Raw genomic sequence first — 17,001 nt, forward strand, 5'->3', positions numbered from 1 at the left:
GCCTGTAATCCCAACACTTTCAGAGACCAAGGTTGGTGGATCACCTGAGGTCAGGAGTTCGAGACCAGCCTGACCAACATGGTAAAACCCTGTCTCTACTTAAACAAACAAACAAACAAACAAACAAACAAAAAAACCAAAGATTAGCTGGGTGTGGTGGTGGGCTCCTGTAATCCCAGCTATTCTTGAGGCTGAGGCAGGAGAATTGCTTGAACCCAGGAGGCAGAGGTTGCAGTAAGCCAAGATCACACCGTTGCAGTCCAGCCTGGGTGACGAGCTAAACTCCATCTCAATAAATAAATAAATAAATATACAAAAATAAGCCGGGCGCGGTGGCTCAAGCCTGTAATCCCAGCACTTTGGGAGGCTGAGGCGGGTGGATCACGAGGTTGAGAGATCGAGACCATCCTGGTCAACATGGTGAAACCCCGTCTCTACTAAAGATACAAAAAATTAGCTGGGCGTGGTGGCACGAGCCTGTAATCCCAGCTACTCAGGAGGCTGAGGCAGAAGAATTGCCTGAGCCCAGGCGGCGGAGGTTGCGGTGAGCCGAGATCGCGCCATTGCACTCCAGCCTGGGTAACAAAAGCGAAACTCCGTCTCAAAAACAATAAATAAATAAATAAATAAATATACAAAAATAAAATAAAATAGTAAAGGGTTGAGGTGCAGACTCCCTGTTGCCCTGGATGTGCCATGCTCCCTTTTTTTCTCTGCTTCCTGACTGGTCTGTCCACTTTCACTCTGGTCCCCTCTGAGCCATTCTCTGCATAGCCTGCTGAACAGCTTTTCTAAGACCCAAAACTAATCTTGTGACTCACTCCCTGCCTATACTCCCCAATAACTTCCTGTGGCTCTCAGGATAAAGCCCAGTTGTCCTCTTATGACCCATAAGATGCAGCCAATGGCCCCTGCCCCTCTCTCTCCATCATCTCCAGCCTCACTGGGCCTTCCTCCAGTTGCTGCATGTGTCCAAGCCTCTTCCTAATTCAGCCTTATGCATGCTGTTCCCTTTGCCTGGCACACCTAGCAAATTACTGCTTGTTCTTCAAGTCTCAGTTTAAAGGTTACTTTCCCAGAGATACACGTTTTTTTTTTTTTTTGAGACAGGGTCTCACTCTGTCACTCAGGCTGGAGTGCAGTGGCACAATCTCGGCTCACTGCAACCTCTGCCTTCTGGGTTCAAGCAATTCTCCTGCCTCAGCCTCCTAAGTAGCTAGGACTACAGGTGTGTGCCACCATGCCCAGCTAATTTTTGTATTTCTAGTAGAGACGGGGCTTCACTATGTTGGCTAGGCTGGTCTCGAACTCCTGATCTCAAGTGATCCAGCCACTTTGACCTCCCAAAGTGCTTGGATTACAGACAACTGTGCCTGGCTATTTTTTTGTGTGTTTTTAGTAGAGATGGGGTTTCATCATGTTGGCCAGGCCGGTCATGAACTCCTGACCTCAAGAGATCCATCTGCCTCGGGCTCCCAAAGTGCTGGGATTACAGGTACCCAGCGCCTGATAGTTATTAAGTACTACAGTCCAGGAAATATTTGAAATTCTTTACATGCCTTAATTAATAGAATTATCACAAATCTCAAAACCCCTTTTGCAGACAAAGAAAGTGAGCCTCAAAGTGGTTACCCAGTTTGCCCATAGTAACAGAGAGAGTAACTGTGGGAGCCAAGACTTAAACCCAGACAGTCTGTGCTGGCTTTTTTTTTTGGGGGGGGAGGTGGGGGACAGAGTCTCACTCCATCACCAGGCGCCAGGCTGGAGTGCAGTGGTGCGACCTCAGCTCACTGCAACCTCCGCCTCCTGGATTCAAGCAATTCTTCAGCCTCAGCCTCCCCAGTAGCTGGGATTACAGGCGTGCACCACCATGCCCAGCTAATTTTTTTGTATTTTTAGTAGAGACAGGGGTTTCACCATGTTGGCCAGGATGGTCTCGATCTCTTGACCTCGTGATCCGCCCGCCTCGGCCTCCCAAAGTGCTGGGATTACAGGCGTGAGCCACCGCGCCCGACCTGTGCTGGCTTTTATCTTCTGGTTTGCAGCCTCTCTGACCTCCACTGTCCCCACCCCTCCACCCATGCCCTCCTCGCCTGCCATCCTAGCCTCACAGCATTTCTAAGCTTTCTCTGCCTCTGAGCCTGCACACCTCAAGAAGCAGAGACCCAGAGGCCAACTCTCCTGTATGTGTGTTTACTGCTGTCCATTTAGAAGCCCTTTATAACCATCACCTCCTGTGAGCTCTGTGTGAGGTGGGCATTATTAGCCCCATTTTACAGTGCAGAAATGGACTCAGAAAAGGCAAATATATTTATTTCCTCCAGGTTGGGCACTATGGCTCATGCCTATAATCCCAGCACTTTGGGAGGCTGAGGCAGGAGAATCGCTTGAAACTAGGAGGTAGAGGTTGCAGTGAGCCGAGACTCCAGCCTGGGCAACACAGTGAAACTGTGTCTCAAAAAAAAAAAAAAAAAAAAAAAAAATTCCTCCAAATATACAAGTATCTACTGTGCATCTATTATGTGCCAAGCATGAAAGGAATCTAGGTAAAATTTGTAACACATTCTCTCTCTCTCTCTCTCTCTCTGTCTTTCTTATTTTCACAGATACTAGCTCTGTTACCCAGGCTGGAGTGTAATGGTACAATCTCGGTTCACTGAAACCTCTACCTCCTAGGTTCAAGCGGTTCTCCTGCCTCAGCCACACAAGTAGCTGTGACTGCAGGCTCCCACCATCACACCCGGCTAATTTTTATATTTTTAGTAGAGACGAGGTTTCACCAAGTTGGCCAGACTGGCCTCGAACTCCTGACCTCAGGTGATCTGCCCATCTCGGCCTCCCAAAGTGTTGGGGTTACAGACTTGAGCCACCACGTCTGGCCACTTTGCATCCACGTTTCTGCACCACCAGGTGCAGCTCTAGCGGCAGTGAGGAGCTGCAGCTGCAGGAAAGAGGGGAGCGCTCAGCCTCAACCAGACCCTTTCCTCTTGTACAGCACAAGTGCCAGGCTGCAGGGAAACAGCAGTGAACCCTCCCGCTCAGGGCACATGTGAAGGCCCACTGCAGCTGGGGTTAGAGGGAGGGACGGAAAACCATCCTCGACCCGGGATCCTATGCCAATATCATTACAATGTTCCTACTTTTGGGAAAGGGGCAAGAAACTCTCACATAGGATCTGCCAAAACTGCCAGGCAGAGTTTTGCTGCTAAGGGAAGGGGAAAGGAGCAAGATCACTGAGGAAGTCCCTCACTCAAGACCTAGGGAGATGAAGTTTGCAAAAGACTGAATTTGAATCAGACAACAGACACCCCCACCTTCTAAGGCCAGCAAGCATCAAGTAACAAGCACCAGCAATCTAACTCAGGGGTGGAAAGCTCACAGGTAGAGCAGGAACACGGAGTAAATCCCTCCAGCAACCCAGCCCTCATCCTCAGCTTGAGATGATGCTAAAAGAATGGAGAGCCAGTAGTACAATGAAGGTAACCATGGCAACAATAAAATCCAAACCCAACTCAACTCCTGACTAGACTAACTTCAGCTCCAATACTAAGTGTCTACATGCCCATTTCCAGGAATAAAGACTATTTAAAGTCTCAACTTCCTACACACAACATCAGGCATTTATTCAAAAATTATAAAACGCTAAAAAGCAAGAAATAAAATAACAATCTACTGTCAAGATACACAGCATAGCCTGGTTCAGTGATGCTTGCCGGCAGTCACAACTACTCCGGAGGCTGAGAGGAGAGGATTGCCTGAGCTCGGGAGGTTGAAGCTGCCATGAGCCAAGGTCGTGCCACTGCACTTCAGTCAGGATGACAGAGCAAGACTCTGTCTCAAAACAAGAAAACAAATAAACAACATAGAAAGTAATCCACAAAGCTAGAAATGTTCATAAATGAGGCAGCTGTTGAAACTGACAGGAATTTTAGACATGCTTTATACGTTAACGTTGCTAGTAGAAAAGATGGACCACAAACAAAAACAGATGGGTAATTTCAGCAGAGATAAAAACTACCTGAGTCAAGTGGAAATTCTGGAAATAAAAGCATGGTAACAGAGGAGGAATGCCTTCTAAGGGTTTATCAGCAGACTCCACAAAATTGAAAAAAGAATCTAAAAAAATTGAAAGGTTGATAGAAACTACCCGCGCTGCAGCTGGGCGTGGTGGCTCATGCCGGTAATCCCAACCTTTTGGGAGGCTGAGGCGGATGGATCACAAGGTCAAGAGATCAAGACCATTCTGGCCAACATGGTGAAAGTCCGTCTCTACTAAAAATACAAAAATTAGCTGGGCATGGTGGCTAGCGCCAGTAGTCCCAGCTACGCGGGAGGCTGAGGCAGGAGAATTGCTTCAACCTGGTAGGTGGAGGCTGTAGTGAGCCGAGATCACGCCACTGCACTCCAGCCTGGCAACACAGCAAGAGTCTGTTTCAAAAAAAACAGAAAAAGAAAAGAAATTACCAGCACTGAAATACTGAAATACAAAGAGAAAAGTTAAGTGCAAAAATAAAGAACCGAGCATCTGAGAACTGTGGGACAACATCAGGCTTTCAAATATTCATGTAATTGGACTCACAGAAGGAAGAGAATGGGGAGAAGAAATGTTTGAAGAGATAACAGCTGAGAATTTTACAAAAATAGCGAAAGACATCAAAACATATGTCCAAGCCAGGTGCTGTGGCTCACGCCTATAATCCCAGCACTGTGGAGGCCGAGGTGGATGGATCACAAGGTCAGGAGATTGAGACCATCCTGGCTAACACGGTGAAACTCCGTCACTACTAAAATACAAAAAACTAGCCGGGCATGGTGGCAGGCACCTGTAGTCCCAGCCACTCAGGAGGCTGAAGCAGGCTGAGGCAGGGGAATTGCTTGAACCTGGGAGGTGGAGGTTGCAGTGAGCTGAGATTACGCCACTGCACTCCAGCCTGGCGACAGAGCAAGACTCTGTCTCAAAAACCCCCCCCAAAACCCACAAAAAACGTATGTCCAAAAATCACAGAGAGCATTAAATAGGATAAATATCATTCCCCCGGCTCTCCTCCTACACAAAAACAAAAACCATACCTAGATACACCATAGTCAGCAAGCTAAAAAACAAAGATATACTGGGCGAAATGGGGCACACCTGTAATCCCAACACTTTCGGAAGACCACGGTGGGGACATTGCTTGAGCCCAGGAGTTCCAGAGCAGCCTGGGCAACATGGCGAGACCCCTGCTTCTACAAAAAACACAAAAATATCTGGCAGTAGACGGGTGTTCGTGTAGTCCTAGCTACTTGGGAGGCTGAGATGAAAAAATCCCTTGAGCCTGGGAGGCGAAAGTTGCAGTGAGCCGTGATCATATCACTGCACTCCAGCCTGGGAACATAGGGAGACCCTGTCTAAAAAAAAAAAAAAAAAAAAAAAAAAAAAGTGAAAAAAATTAAAAAATAAAAACCAAAGATAAAGAGACAATCTTGAAGGCAGCCTGTATTAGTCAGTGTTCTCCAGAGAAACAGAGCCAGTAAGACATGGATGGGTAGATAAATATGGATACATTATAACGAATTGCTTCATGCAATTATGGGGGCTTACAAGTCATAAGATTTGCAGGATGAGTCAGCAAGCTGGAGACCCAGGAGATTCATTGGTTTAGTTCCAGTCCGAGTCCTAAGGCGTGAGAATCAGGAAAGCCAATGGGTTAGTTTCTGCACAAAGAAACTAAACTGCTGAGTTTGAGACCAGGAAGGGCTGATGTTTCAGTTCTGGTCTGAAGCAAGAGAGGAAAAAGCTGATGTACCAGTTTGAAGGTAGCCAGGTGGGAAGAATTCTCTTACTCAGGGAAGACAACCTTTTTGTTCTATTGAGGCCTTCAATTGATTGGATGAGGCCCACTCACATTAGGGAAGGTAGACTTCTTTATTTATTTATTTTATTTTTTATTTTTTATTTTTTATTTTTTTTTGAGACGGAGTTTCGCTCTTGTTACCCAGGCTGGAGTGCAATGGCGCGATCTCGGCTCACCGCAACCTCCGCCTCCTGGGCTCAGGCAATTCTCCTGCCTCAGCCTCCTGAGTAGCTGGGATTACAGGCACGTGCCACCATGCCCAGCTAATTTTTCGTATCTTTAGTAGAGACGGGGTTTCACCATGTTGACCAGGATGGTCTCGATCCCTCGACCTCGTGATCCACCCGCCTCAGCCTCCCAAAGTGCAGGGATTACAGGCTTGAGCCACCGCGCCTGGCTGACTTCTTTATTTTTGAGATAGAGTCTTATTCTGTTGCCCAGGCTGGATTGTAGTGGTGTTATCTTGGCTCACTGCAACCTCTGCCTCCCGAGTTCAAGTAATTCTCCTGCCTCAGCCTCCTGAGTAGCTGGGATTACAGGTGCCCACCACCATGCCAGGCTAATTTTTGTATTTTTAGTTGAGATAGGATTTCACTATGTTGGCCAGGCTGGTTGGGAGGGTAGACTTCTTTACTTAGTCTACTGATTTGAATCTGATACTGAATTCATCTCATCCAAAACACCCTCACAGAAACATCCAGAATAATCACTGACTAAATATCTGACCACCCCAAGGCTCAGTCAAGTTAACACCTAAAATTAATCATCATACAGCCAAAGGGAAGGAAGGACACATTATTACATACAGAGGAACAAAGATAAGAATCATAGCTGACTTCTTATCAGAAACTATCCATGCAAGCAGAAGATAATGAACCGACATCTTGGGTGCTGAAGAAACCATAGACCCAGAATTCTGTATGCCACAAGAATCAATTTCAAAAGTAAGGGTGGTGCTAACAAGTTCCTACATGGTATAAAATTGTACAGAACTCTACAGGCACACATTGGAATGCATATAAAAACTCACATAGGTGAAATCTGGATAAGGTCTATATTCTGCTTAAAGTCATTGCACTCATGTCAGTTTCTTGAATTAACAATATCAGGTTTTGATACTGTACATAGTTATTTAAAATGTTACCATAAGGAGAAGCTAGATGAAGAGTAATCAGGACTCTCTCAATGCTGTTTTTTTGCAACTTCCGATGAATCTGTAATTATTTTATAGATTCATTTAATTATTTTAAAATAAAGGGGTGTATTTGTTTTGTTTTGTTTGAGACCGGGTCTCACTCTGCTGCCCAGGCCAGAGTGCAGTGGCACAATCATGGCTTACTGCAGCCTCCACCCCTTGGGCTCAAGTGATCTTTCCACCTCAGCCCCTCAAGTAGCTGGGACTACAGGCATACACCACCATGCTTGGATATGTATATATTTTTGACATGGGGTCTTGCCCTATGCCCAGGCTGAAGTGTGGTGGTGTGATCATGGCTTACTGCAACCTTGACCATTTAGGCTCAAGTGATTCACCTGCCTCAGTCTCCTGAGTAGCTAGGACCACAGGTGGGCACTCCCCCCAACACTTGGGTTTTTTTTTTTTTTTTTTTTTTTTGAGATGGAATCGCACGCTGTCACCTAGGTTGGAGTGCAATGGCATGATCTTGGCTCACTGCAAATTCTGCCTCCCGGGTTCAAGCAATTCTCCTGCCTCAGCCTCCCAAGTAGCTGGGATTACAGGTACCCACCATTATGCCTGGCTATTTTTTGTATTTTTGTAGAGATGGAGTTTTACCATGTTGGCCAGGCTGGTCTTGAACTCCTCACCTCAGGTGATTTGCCCACCTCGGCCTCCCAAAGTGCTGGGATTGCAGGTGTGAGCCACCGCACCTGGCCACTTGGCTAATTTTAAAAATTATTTATAGAGATGAGGTCTTGATATGTTGCCCAGTCTGGTCTCAAACTCCTGGACTCAAGTGATCCTCCCTCCTCAGCCGCCCAAAGTGCTGGGATCACAGGTGTGAACCACCACCGCCTGCCAAAAGACATGTTTATATTATTTCTAATTACCCTGAAAGATAATTGGCAATCCAAAGCAAAAAATAACAGCAATGTGGGCTGGATGCAGTGGCTCACGCCTGTAAGCTAGCACTTGGGAGGCCAAGGAAGGAGGATCACTTGAGCTCAGGAGTTTGAGACCAGCCTGGGCAACATGGTGAGACCCTGTCTCTACAAATTTTTTTTTTTTTTTTTTTTGAGACGGAGTTTCACACTTGTTACCCAGGCTGGAGTGCAATGGCACGATCTCGGCTCACCGCAACCTCCGCCTCCTGGGTTCAGGCAATTCTCCTGCCTCAGCCTCCTGAGTAGCTGGGATTACAGGCACGCGCCACCATGCCTAGCTAATTTTTACAAACTTTTTTTTAAAATTAGCTGGATATGTGGTGGTACACACTTGTGGTCCTAGCTGCTCCGGAGGCTGAGGGGTCAGTGAGTTATGATCGTGGCACTTACACTCCAGCCTAGGTGACAGTGCGAAATCCTGTCTCAAAATAATAATAAAATAGCAATGTATGGTTGATTTATAGATATGAAAAAATAGAATGTACGAGCAGGGTGGAGGGATTGGGGAGATATTGGTCAAAGAACAGGAAATTTTGCTTAGAAGGAATAAGTTCAAGGGATTTTATTTTTTTGTATGTCATGGTGACTCTAGTTAACAATATATTGTATACTTACAAATTGATTAGAGAGGCCGGGTGCGGTGGCTCATGCCTGTAATCCCAGCACTTTGGGAGGCTGAGGTGGGCAGATCAGCTGATGTCAGGAGCTCAAGACCAGCCTGGCCAACATGGTGAAACCCTGTCTCTACTAAAAATACAAAAAATTAGCTGGGCGTGGTGGTGGGTTCCTGTAATCCCAGCTATTCGGGAGGCTGGGGCAGGAGAATCGCTTGAACCCAGGAGGTGGAGGTTGCAGTGAGCTGAGATAGTGCCATTGCACTCCAGCCTGGGCGACAGAGCGAAACTCCAACTTAAAAAAAATAAAAATTAAGAGAGTAGATTTTTAAAGTTCTCACCACAAAGAAAACAGTAAGTATGAGAGGTAATGTATCTGTTAATTGTCTTGATGTAGCAGTTTCACTATGTATACATGTATCAAAACATCATGTTGTACATCATAAGTATACCGTTTTTTGGCCTGGTATGATGGCTTATGTCTGGAATCCTAGAACTTTGAGAGGACAAGGCAGGAGGACCCCTTTAGCCCAGGAATTTGAGACCAGTCTGGGTAACATGGCAAAACCCTATCTCTACTAGAAATACAAAAATTAGCCGGGCATGGTGGCATACATCTGTAATCCCAGCTATTTGGGAGGCTGAGATGGGAGAAATACTTAAACCAGGAGGCGAAGGTTGCAGTTAGCCACGATCGTGCCATTGCCCTCCAACCTGGGTGACAGAGTGAGACCCTATCTCTAACTAAATAAATAATAAACACATGACAATAATACACAAAAGATGGAAGGAATGAAGTGTGATTGTTCTTTTTTATTTTTTCTGAGATGGAGTTTGACTCTGTCACCCAGCTGGAGTGTAGTGAGTACAATCTTGGCTCACTGCAACCTCCACCTCCCGGCTTCAAGTGATCCTTCTCCCTCAGCCTTCCAAGTAGCTGGGATTACAAGTGCCTTCCACCATGCCCGGCTAATTTTTGTATTTTTTGTAGTAGAGATGCGGTTTCACCATGTTGGCCAGGCTGGTCTGGAACTCCTGACCTCAGGTGATCTGCCTGCCTCAGCCTCCCAAAGTGCTGAGATTACAGATGTGAGCCACCATGCCCAGCTATGAATATTTATATATATAAATATATGTTTGTTTTGTTTTGTTTTTGAGAGAGTCTCACTCTGTCCCCAAGGCTGGAGTGCAATGGCAAAATCTTGGCTCACAGTAACCTCCACCTCCCAGGTTCAAGCTATTCCCCTGCCTCAGCCTCCCAAGTAGCAGGGATTATAGGTGCCCACCACTATACTTAGTTAATTTTTCTATTTTTCCTTTTTTTAGTAGAGATGGGATTTCACCCTGTTGGCCAGGCTGTTGTTGAACTCCTGACCTCATGATCCACCCCCTGCCTCGGCCTCCCAAAGTGCTGGGATTACAGGTGTGAGCCACCGTGCCTGGCCACTCATTTTTATATATATTTTTGTAGAGCCAGGTTCTTACTTTGTTGACCCGGCTGGTCTCAAACTCCTGGCTTCAACTGATCTTCCGTTTTGGCCCCCAAGTGTTGGGGCTACAGGCAGGCCTGAGCCACTGCACACATCCTATTAAATTCTTACTTGAGGCCAGGCTCCGTGGCTGCAAGCTGCTCTGCCATTTGGGCCACAGGATACAGCAGATTCAACGGCACTTGGAGTGTCATTAGCAGATAGAGGTGTCTGCAGTCTTCAGTAGATCTCTCTAGGTGAATCACAGAGACCACATTTGGGTGTTTTGCTCTGACCTATTTACTGAATGATCTGAAAAGCTGCTAGTTTTAGATTATTTGTTGTTTGTTTTTAGCTACACTTTCTGGAATAGGAAAAACACGCTAGTTTGGAGTGGGACCCAGAACAAACGAAGGCTCTGAAACAGGTCCAGGCTGCCATGCAAGCTGTTCTGCCACTTGGGCCATAGAATGCAGCAGATCCAATGGCACTTGGAGTGTCATTACCAGATAGAGATGTCTGCAGTCTTCAGTAGACTCCTCTAGGTGAGTCACAGGGCAGACCCTTAGGATTTTGAGGCAGAGTCCTACCACCCCCATGGATAATTACTCTCCTTTTTTCTTTTTTGAGACAAGAGTCTTGCTCTGTCACTCAGGCTGGAGTGCAGTGGTGCAATCTTGGCTCACTGCAACCTCCCCCTCCCAGGTTCAAGCCATTATCCTGCCTCAGCCTCCCGAGTAGCTGAGGTTACAGGCATGGACCACCATGCCCAAGTAATTTTCGAATTTTTACAAAAACCGCACATGGGGTTTCACCATGTTGGCCAGGCTGGCTTACAGGCATGAGCCACCGTGCCCAGCTAGCAGAAGAGGATTTTAATAATCAAGTAGGCTGGGTGCATTTGTTCATGCCTATAATCCCAGCACTTTGGGAGACCAAGGTGGGCAGGTCACTTGATGTCAGGAGTTCAAGACCAGCCTGGCCAAGATGGTGAAAACCCTTCTCTATTAAAAAAATACAAAAATTAGCTGGATGTGGTGGCAGGCACCTGTAGTTCCAGCTACTTGGGAGGCTGAGGCAGAAGAATCACTTGAACCCAGGAGGCGGAGGTTGCAGTGAGCCGAGATTGTGCCACTGCATGACCAGCATGGGCAACATGGTAAAATCCCATCTCTATAAATAAAGTACAAAAATTAGCTGGGCATGACAGTGTATTCCTGTACTCTGAGCTACTCAGGAGGCTGTGGTGGGAAGATCACTTGAGCCCAGGAGGTTGAGGCAGCAGTGAGCCAAAATTATACCACTTTAGCCTGGGCAATAGAGCGAGACTCTGTCTCAATAGTAATAATAATAATAATAACCAAGTGGATAGGATGATCCATTTTGTATATTCCAATCAGCTTCTTTCTCAAGCAACTCTTACTTTATTTATTTTTTTTTTGAGACGGAGTTTCGCTCTTGTTACCCAGGCTGGAGTGCAATGGCGCGATCTCGGCTCACTGCAACCTCCGCCTCCTGGGTTCACGCAATTCTCCTGCCTCAGCCTCCTGAGTAGCTGGGATTACAGGCACGCGCCACCATGCCCAGCTAATTTTTTGTATTTTTAGTAGAGACGGGGTTTCACCATGTTGACCAGGACGGTCTCGATCTCTTGACCTTGTGATCCACCCGCCTCGGACTCCCAAAGTGCTGGGATTACAGGCTTGAGCCACTGCGCCCGGCCTCCGGCCAAGCAACTCTTATTATCACCCAGTGGGCTCAGAAACCAAGTGGCCATGGTGGCAGGGTAGGATTATGCAAAGCCTCAACAATACAAACTTCCATTCACCAAGGTCTACCTGGCTACAGACACTGCTGAGTGCCCCATCTGCCAGCAGTCGAGGCCAATGCTAAATCTCAGATATGGCACCATTCCCTGAGGTGATTAGTTAACTGCCTGGGGGCAAGTTAACTACATTGTAACACTTCTATCTTGGAAGGAACACTATTGGAATAGATACTCACTCTGGATATGATACGGATTTGTCTTCCCTGCAAACAATAGGGCTAAAATTACCAACCATGGACTTTTATTCATTCATTCATTCATTCACTCATTCATTCATTTATTTAGAGATGGAGTCTCTCCCTGTCACCCAGGCTGGAGTGTAGTGGTGTGATCTTGGCTTACTGCAACCTCCACCTCCTGGGTTCAAGCAATTCTCCTGCCTCAGTCTCCTGAGCAGCTGGGAATACAGGCACGCGCCACCACACCTGGCTCATTTTTTTTTGTATTTTTAGTAGAGACTGGGTTTCGCCATGTTAGCCAGGATGGTCTCGATCTCCTGACCTTGTGATCCACCTGTCTTGGCCTCCCAAAGTGTTGAGATTACAGGCATGAGCCACCACTCCTGGTCTTTTTTTTTTTTTTTTTTTTTTCTTTTTGAGATGTAGTCTTGCTCTGTTGCCCAGGCGGGAGTATACTGGCACTGGCATGATCTCGGCTCACTGCAACCTCCATCTCCCAGGGACAAGTGATTTTCCTGCTTTAGCCTCCCGAGTAGCTGGGATTACAGTTCCGTGACACCATGCCTGGCTAATTTTTTTGTACTTTTAGTAGAAACGGGGCTTCACCATGTTGGCTAGGATGGTCTCGGACTCCTGACCTCAGGTGATCCGCCCTCCTCAGCCTCCCAAGGAACTGGGATTACAGACATGAGCCACGACACCCAGATCCATGGACTTTCACAGTATTGCTTCTGATCAAGCAACTCACTTCCCTGCATATGAAATGTGGAAATGGGCCTGGAATTCACTGGTCATGAACTCACCACATGGAATTCACCATAATTCACTGGTCTTACCATGTTTCCCACTATCCTGAAGCAACTGATTTTATAGAGTAGTGAATTGCCTTTTGAAGACTCACTGACAATGCCATCTAGGTGACAATACCTGGCAGGGCTGGGGCAATGCCCTCCAGGGTACTGTACATCCTTTAAATCAGTGTCCAGCATATGGTGCTATTTCTCTTATAGCCAGGTTTCATGGGGCCAGGAGTCAAAGGGCAGGAGTTAGGAGTAGCTCCACCCACTTTTATCCCTATTGATGCACTAGCAGCATTTCTGCATCCCATCCCCGTGACCTTAGGCTCTGCTAGTTTAGAGGTTTCGGTTCCAAAGGGAGAAATGCTTCCACTAGGCAACACAATGATTACATTGAACAGAAGGTTGAGATTGCCACTCAGTCGTGCTGGGCTCCCCACGCCCAAAATTAAGAGGCAAAGAAGGAGGTCACTGAACTGGCTGGGGTGACTGATCTTAGTTACCAAGGGGAAATTGCATTGCTGCTACACAGCAGAGTAAGGAAGAGTATGTCTGGAACACATGAGCTCCCTTAGGGCCTCTCAATATAGACAGTCTTTGTCTTATGATGATTTGACTTATAATATATACATTTTTTGAGGAGTCTCGCTCTTGCCCAGGCTGGAGTACAGTGGTGTGATCTTGGTTCACTGCAACCTCTGCCTCCTGGGTTCAAGCAATTCCCTGCCTTAGCCTCCCGAGTAGCTGGGATTACAGGCTCTCACCACCATGCCCAGCTATTTTTCTTTTTCCTATTGTTAGTAGAGACAGTGTTTTACCATGTTTTCCAGGTTGGTATTGAACTCCTGACCTCATGATTCATCCGGTCTCGGCCTCCCAAAGTGCTGCGATTACGGGAGCCTGCCACTATACCTGACAATTTTTTTGTATTTTTAATAGAGATGGGGTTTCACCACCTTGGCCAGGCTAGTCTTGAACTCCTGACCTCATGATCCACCCGCCTCAACCTTCCACAGGTGTGAGCTACCGCGCCCAACTGACTTTTGATTTTTTTTTTTTTTTAACTTTATGATGGGCAAAAGTGACATGCATTCACTAGAAAATGTTCTTTGAATTTTCAATTTTGATCTCTTCCTGGGCTATCTATATGTAGTACAATGCTTTCTCACGATGCCGGCAGTGGGGGTGACCGCAGCTCCCAGTCAACCACATGATCACGAGGGTAGACAGCTGATACCGTACTCTACAGTGTGCTGTATTCAGTAAGTTACGTGAGATAGTCAACATATTTAGTCAACAAAATAGGCTTTGTGTTAGATGATTTTGTCCAACTGTAGGCGAATGGAAGTATTCTGAGCACATTTAAGGCTAAGCTATGATGTTCAATAGGTTAGATGCATTAAGTGCATTTTCATTTTTGGATATTTACAACTTAGGATGGATTTATCAGGGCCAGGTGCAGTGGCTCACAACTGTATCTTAGCACTTGGGTAGATCACTTGAACCCAGGAATTCGAGACCAGCCTGGGCAACATGGTGAAACCTTGTCTCTACTGAAAATACAAAAAAAATTAGCTGGTGTGACAGTGCGTGGAGGCTGAGGTGGGAGGATCACCCGAGCTTGGGAAGTTGAGGCTGCACTGAGCCGAGATTGCACTACCACCCTCCAACCTGGGTGACAGAGTAAGACCCTGTCTTTAAAAAAAAAATGGATTTATCAGGACATAACCTCATTGTAAGTGGAGGAGCATCAGTACCACGTCCTGTGACTAAAGTAAAAAAAATGGTAACAGCCCAATTCAGGTAGGACTGTTGATGGTCCAGGAATTTCAGGAACGAAGGTTTGGGTCACCCCACCAGGCAAGGAATCATGACCAGATGACGTGCTTGCCGAGCGAAAAGGAAGTATGTAAAGGGCAGTGGAAGACGGGAATTATAAAGACCAGCTCCAACCACGTGACCAGCTGCAGAAATGAGGACAGTAATAACCATGACTGTTTCTTACTTATTTTGTTATGAATGTTTATATATAGATCAGCCAAATATTTTTGTTTTCTTCCTTCTTATTCCCTTATCATCTAACATAAGATGTATTAATAATAATTTACGCCGGGTGTGGTGGCTCACACCTCTAATCCCAGCCTTTTGGGAGGACAAGACAGGCAACTGCTTGAGGCCAAGGCTTTGAGACCAATCTGGGCAACATGTCTCTACAAAAAATGCAAAAAAAAAAAAAAGTCTGGAGTGGTGCGTACACTTGTAGTCTCAGCTACTAGGGAGTCTGAGGTGGGAGGATCGCCCGAGCCTGGGAGGTAGAGGCTACAGTGAGCCAAGATCACGCCACTGGCGCTCCAGCCTGAGTGACACAGTGAGACCCCGTCTCAAAATAAGAAAATAATAGTTAACTTTTTATTATGGTATTTAAGTTACAGGATATCAAAAAAGAAGAGTGAACATTATCCAAGGGTTTTGCATTTCTCCTGGGGAAGGGTTGGTGTGTTTTCGGTTGCATACAGGATAGTTGTATCATGTTAGGTGTAAGTATGGCTTTGTTATTGTGTATATTTGGAAATGAAGCATGGTTCAAGAATATCAATGAGGAAAATTAAAATTCTTCCATGATTTCAAAAACATTTTTCTTTTCTTTTTTTTTTCTGAGATGGTCTTGCTCTGTCGCCAGGGTGAAGTGCAGTGGTGCAATCTTGGCTCACTGCAACTGCCACCTCCCGGGTTCAAGCAATTCTGTCTCAGCCTCCTGAGTAGCTGGGATTACAGTCATGCACCACCATGCCCAGCTAATTTTTGTATTTTTAGTAGAGATGGAGTTTCACCATGTTGGCCAGGCTGCCTTTCGAACTCCTGACTTCAGGTAATCTGCCCACCTTGGCCTCCCAAAGTGCTAGGATTACAGGCGTGAGCCACTGCACCTGGCTGACTCCCTTCTTTTAAAGCAAGGCAGAAGCAGAGTCCGGGTGAGTTCTGTCCCTGGCACAGGTGCCTGTGCAGGCTGTCACTCTGTCTACCATGGGTACCATGGGATGTAAATCCCGGGTTAAGGCTTGGCTGGAAGTTCTTCTCTCCAGGAAGTCTTCTCTGGTTACCCTAGTCCACCAGGCTAGGCACTGGTACATTGTGGGGTGGTCCCTTAAGTTACACATTGCTGATGACCATCTACCCTCCAGCATCCTTCAGTCTCCCGCCCATGTAGCCAACAGTCACTGTGCCCTGCTATGGGCCTGGTCCCCAGCCACGCACTAGGCCGCTGGAGATGGTGCTGGCACCTCCACAGCCCAGATAATTGGGACCTCTGTGTCATGGATTGAATTGTCTTCCCCCCCAAATTCATGTCTTGAAGTCCTAAACCCCAGCATCCCAGAATGTGACCTTATTTGAAAATAGGGGCAGGGTGTGGTGGCTCATGCCTGTAATCCCAGCACTTTGGGAGGCCGAGGCGCGTGGATCACTTGAGGACAGAGTGAGACTGTCAAAAAAAAAAAAAAAAAAAAAAATTGGGCCGGGCACGGTGGCTCATGCCTGTAATCCCAGCACTTTGGGAGGCCAAGGTGGGCAGATCACGAGGTCAGGAGTTCAAGACCAGATTGGCAAACATGGTGAAACCCCATCTCTACTAAAAGACACAAAAAAATTAGCTGGGCGTGATGATGGCTCGTGCCTGTAATCCCAGCTACTTGGGAGGCTGAGGTAGGAGAATTGCTTGAACCGGGACCCGGGAGGTGGAGGTTGCAGTGAGCCAAGACTGCACCACACCACTGGGCTACAGAGTGAGACTCCATCTAAAAAAAAAAAAAAAAAAAAAAAAAATTATGGTCATTGCTGATGTAATTAGCTAAAATGAGGTCATCAGGGTTGGCCCTAATCCAGTATGACTGGTGTCTTCATAAAAGGGAGAAATTTGGACAGAGATGGACACGCATGCAGGGAGAACATCATATGAAGATGAAGGCAGAGGTCGGCTGATACTTTTACAAGCCAAGGAGCACCAAAGGTCGCCAGAAGCCAGGAGGGCCTGAAGCGAGTCTTCCTCACAGCCTTCAGGAGTCAGTGTTGCCAACACCTTCATCTTGGACTTGGAGCCTCCAGAACTGAGACCCACACATTCCTGTTGTGCAAGCCTCCGTCTGTGGTACTTTGTTAG

The sequence above is a fragment of the Saimiri boliviensis genome, chromosome 11 (genome assembly GCF_048565385.1).
Source record: "Saimiri boliviensis isolate mSaiBol1 chromosome 11, mSaiBol1.pri, whole genome shotgun sequence".
Classification (NCBI taxonomy): domain Eukaryota; kingdom Metazoa; phylum Chordata; class Mammalia; order Primates; family Cebidae; genus Saimiri; species Saimiri boliviensis.